At 37.3% G+C, this 5307-nt stretch overlaps 1 pseudogene; it reads left to right on the top strand.

Moving 5' to 3' along the window:
- The first annotated feature begins 4964 nt into the window (after positions 1-4964).
- LOC150076297 (U2 spliceosomal RNA) lies at positions 4965-5099 on the top strand (annotated as a pseudogene).
- Positions 5100-5307: the final 208 nt, after the last annotated feature.

The following is a 5307-nucleotide window of genomic DNA, read 5'->3' as shown; positions in this document are numbered from 1 at the left end:
CACACCTAGGTACTACCGTCAGACTAGTAGAAGGACTCTCCTGTTACGTTCTCTCTCTCTCTCTCTCAAACGGATTCGTTTAAACAGTGTCGTTAAACTACTTTATAAATAATCCAGGTACTTCATTTAAAAATTAAGTTTAGTTTTTAGATACCTTGTGGAAAGAAAATGATTGCCATTTGTCACTTATTTCGAAAGGTTTAGGCTGTTTATTGTGCATACAGAGAAACTAGATTTAGTGCACATCCAGTTACCGTCACTTGAATTAAACACATACAGAGTATCAACAAATATTGTTGCTGTAAGGCAAAATTTATACCTAGAAAAATGATACACTTGTCTAATGTCGTGATTCATGCATTATTTCGCAAGAACCATGACAACTTTCAACCCAGGTTCTGCTGTATTAATTGCATTATATTTTTAATTAAGCGTGTTCATGTGATTATTATTATTAGCCATATGGTGCAAGGAAACCTGAGGTTTATGCTGTACCAGCCAAAAAAAAAAAAATTCTGAATTACCCTGAGAGAGAGAGAGAGAGAGAGAGAGAGAGAGAGAGAGAGAGAGAGAGAGAGAGAGAGAGAGAGAAGTAGAAGGGAGTCACCAAGAAAAAGAAGAATGATGATATCCAGCTCAGGACCCTGGGTGTGCCAAGCCCATATTCACCAGATGTGAGCCCCTGGGATTACTTATATTACACAGCATACTGCAGTCATCATAATAATTTTTTTTTAAAAACTCAGACTAGATTTTACAGTATCATCTGATTTTTCCGCGTTCTCTGTAGGGGGAGCTACAGACTTCTTGTTTTGTGGGCAAATTTATAAATTAATATATACTTGAAGGTACTTTAGTTTTTCATCATCCACTGTACGACAACTATTTAATTCAGTACAACGTAAACACTGTGTTTTAAATAATGAGGCAGTTAATATTGTTATTATCAATGTTTTACCTAAATTTTTAGACTGAAGTTCATACAAAAAGTAATTAATCGCAAGATTTATAATATACATATGCTTCGCCAATACCCTGGAAGCCACACACTTTATCTTTCAAATAGATATGACAGAATTGGCCCACTTATTTACAACAACAAAAAAATACTTATAATTTAGATTAGGGGATTTTGATTTTTTTAAAATGCCAAGTACTATAATGGAACTGTTTCACCAAGTACAGTATGGAGGTGAGGTATATTATTATTATTATTATTATCATTATTAGCCATATGGTGCAAGGAAGCCTGAGGCTTATGCTGCACCAGCCAAAAAAAAAAAAAAAAAAAAAAAAAATTCTGAATTACCCTGAGAGAGAGAGAAGGAAATCACCAAGAAAGAGAAGAATGATGTTATCCAACTCAGGATCCTGGGTGTGCCAAGCCCATACTCACCAGATGTGAGCCCCTGGGGGTAAAGCGAATTCGCCACTCACAATCAGAGAACACTTTATAACCGTATGGGAGACACTGTAGCTCGCTAATGAGCACCAGAATTGAAAATACCCGTATCTAGATCCTCGATATTTCTAGTTTTTTTAAAGGCATAATATTCTACCACCTTAGTTTACTCCTTAATGATAGCTTTGCTATCCCACAATTCCTAGTTTAGTACTGTATTTACACATTCTCTACAAGTAATTATCCTGATTTGTACCGCAAATAAATAATTATTTACAGTATCAATACTTATCATATTGTAAACATTCACTGATTTTGACATCATCTTCAATATACACCCTTCTTCCAAAACCTTTGATACATTTGTAGTTATGAACAAAGTGTGTATTTATCCAAAGAAATTAATAGCATTATGGCTCTCTTTTGCCCATAATAACTGCTTCAATGCTTTCTACTACGTTATGGTAGAAATTTAGCGTATTGTGTTCCACTCCTTTAAAGCGTGTGTGAGCTCCACTAGCGAAGAGGACTGGCTTGTCCTTGCCCTGATTCTGCGTTCCGATTCATCCCAGAAATGTTCATTTGCGTTGAGATCGATATTGTGTGCTGGCCACCGCAATTATCTTCAAATTCCGCGTTCACATTCTTAGTTTTGTGACTTGAAGCGCTGTATTGGAAGAGGTAACGACCGCGTCTATAAAATTTCCATGACATATAGGGCACACAGAGTTCGGAATATTACGGCACAGCATTCATGGTTTCATACACTGTGACCAATGGACCTAGTCCATACTATAAAAAGCGGTTGCAGACCATGATTCTAAGCTTTATAGTTAGGGACGACACACTCAGGTAGCAAGCGTTCTCTGGGCTTCCTCCATACCCAAACACTTCGGTAAGACTGGTAAGCCTTGCACTATACGATTTGGCGGTGTGCATTTGTTTCTGTTATCAGAGGCTTCTTGGTTGCAGCTCTTCCGTGAAAATTCATGGCGTGAAGCTCTCTAGGTGACGTAGGCAAATCTGTACGTCACCTAACTCTCTAGATGACTTATAGGTAGGGCTTACAATACCGGTCAAAATCTTAATACCGGTATTTCAGTATTTTTAATTTATGAAACCGGGATACCGGTATTCCAAAAATAAACGTTTTGCTCAATAAATTTTGATGACAGTTAGGTGCAATAAAGTAAGGAAAAAACAAGTACTTTAATTACCCCCGGGGACTCGAATCTGGTGAGTATGGGCTTGGCACACCCAGGGTCCTGAGCTGGATATCATCATTCTTTTCTTTCTTGGTGATACCCTTCTACTTTTGACTCTCTCTCTCTCTCTCTCTCTCTCTCTCTCTCTCTCTCTCTCTCAGGGTTACTCGGGAACTTTTTTTTTTTCCCCTTGGTGCAGCATTAGCCTCAGGCTTCCTTGCATCACATGGATATTAATAATAATAATAATAATAATTACTTGAATTCAAGTTTTAAATAAACATTTATTGCAATAATAAATATTCCGAAAAAATCATTAAAGATACAGTTATTCTAAAAACAAAAAAATACATATTGTTACTGCAAAGTTTAGTTATGTTTAGGCACACACTACCTGTCCGAATAAAGTGAGGTCTTAAGAGACATATGCAATCAATAGTATGATCGTTTAAAATGGATCTAATTTTGGTACATATTTGATTAGCTGCAGAAAACGCCCTTTCGGATTCTATTCTGGTACTGAGATAATCGTAGACGATCTCAGTCCATATTTTCTAGGCTTTGAACTTTTTTAGCAAAAATAGTTAAAAGTATTTAATTAATTTCCGACTCAAGTTCATCTTTTAAAATCTCATTGGAGTCAGGCAGTTTCTTATTTTGGAAAGAATTTGCGGAACACTGATATTCTGTTCCATGGTTCAATTATGTTTATCATTTTCTGAAGGAGAAAGACGTTTTATTCAGCGAAGTATAATTTTCACTATAGTATCTTTACTGAGTCTGGGAGAAACCAAAGAGTGGGGATAAGGAATAAAGAGAGCAAAGAGTGCAGTTAAGGAATTCTTCACATATATAAATGCAAAGAAGAGAAGGAAAAATCAGATCGGACGCATATGTAATTGCGTGTGATAGTATTAAATACCCCAACTGATGTTGCAGGTGAACTCGACAGTTACTTTGCATCGATATTTACAGAAGAAAAACCCTTCACGTCAATGAGAAATTATGGGAGTGAAGTTGGAAAAAATCTAATGATGTTTAAATTTCACATGTTGATTTAATGAGAAAACTTTCGCGCCCACAGGCGAGTAAGGCTCCTGTGGTTGATGGCATATACCCAATAATTTTAAAGGAGGCGGAAAGTGAGTGCATTGAACCATTAAGGCTAGTTATGAGAGCATCACTGGATTCAGGAGAGATTCCGTTGGATTGGTGTAAATTGTAATATAAAGGAGGTTCTAGGAGTGTAATGGGAAATTACCGACCGGCCAGTCTAACTTCAGTAGTAGGGAAAATCATGGAGGCAATGATTAAGGGTGGAATTCAGGATCATTTAGATGGAAATGGAATTCTGTAGGATACACAGCATTGTTTTGCAAAGGGAAAATACTGTTTAACAAATCTGGTGAGCCATTTTGACAGGTCACTCGTGAGCTAGATTTAGAGAATAATTTCGACATTGTTTATTTAGATATCAGCAAAGCATTTGACTCAGTCCCACATGAGCGGTTACTTTATAAGTTGGAGCAGGCTCGAATCATAGGGAAAATCCTTAGATGGATAGCACGATGGCTTGAGGGCATCAGGCAGGCGGTTGTGATAGATGATTATTCCTCAGATTGGGTTAATGTAAGAAGTGGGGTTCCCCAAGGATCAGTATTGGGACCACTGTTGTTTTTGATTATTTTAAATGGCATCTATGAAGGGATATAGAGTGTGGGGTCTAAACTTGCAGATCAGTAGAGTAGTTAATGATCGCCGCCAAGCAGAGCTTCTTCAGAGTGACCTAGATAGACTTCTGGGATGGTCAGAAAAGTGGCAGCTATATGCTTTAATTCAGCAAAATGCAAGGTCTTACACCTGGGGAACAGCAACCCCAAATAACTTATACACTTGGTGGAGTTGAACTGAAGTCAATAGTGAGGAACGGGACTTGGGAGTTACGATATGGTCAGACATGAAGTTGGACAGATTGGTTTCATGGTGTCCTATCGATGATTTATCGAACATTTGCTAGTAGAGATAACGACGTCATAATGACATAAACGTGATTTTATAACCTTCATGTGATTAAATTATAAACTATATTTTTTAAATTAGTACCGAAAAACCAGTATTTTTGTATCAATACCGATATTTGAAAATGACCGGGATGGCGGTATTCGGGATCCCGGGATCTCGGTGTTGTAAACCCGACTTGCAGGTTTGCCCGTTGCTGCTCTTCGTTCCCAATTCAGATTATCTGGGGTCTGATGGTGAGATGCGGTAACTAGCCGTCTTAACACGAGGTACATTGGTCCTGTCAGTCAGAGTTTTACAGCTGCTTGTCTTTTCATGGGCACAGTGTTACCGTTAGAATCGCTTCTCTGCCTTTTGGCTAAGATCAAGTGTAGTATCACCGTTAGACTTTAATTTCTTTAGCATGTTGCGGGTTGTTGACCTAGGAATATTAATTGCCTGAGCAATAAGTATGCATAGACATTTGTCCCACGTGGCATTCTCCTCCGAAACTTTGTTAGCTATTTCCGTGTGGTTATTAGATGTGTACGTTTGAAATGAATTCAGATCTAACCGCTGATCACCTTTATAATAAAATTTAAAAATAAATAAATATATATATATATATATATATATATATATATATATATGTTTTTGCATATCACAATCACACAGTTTATTGCAATCAGAGGGTGTCCCATG

Source organism: Mastigoproctus giganteus, chromosome 13, assembly GCF_048544385.1.
Source record: "Mastigoproctus giganteus isolate SK-2022 chromosome 13, ASM4854438v1, whole genome shotgun sequence".
Taxonomy (NCBI): Eukaryota; Metazoa; Arthropoda; class Arachnida; order Uropygi; family Thelyphonidae; genus Mastigoproctus; species Mastigoproctus giganteus.
This window is presented reverse-complemented; position numbering and strand designations above follow the sequence as displayed.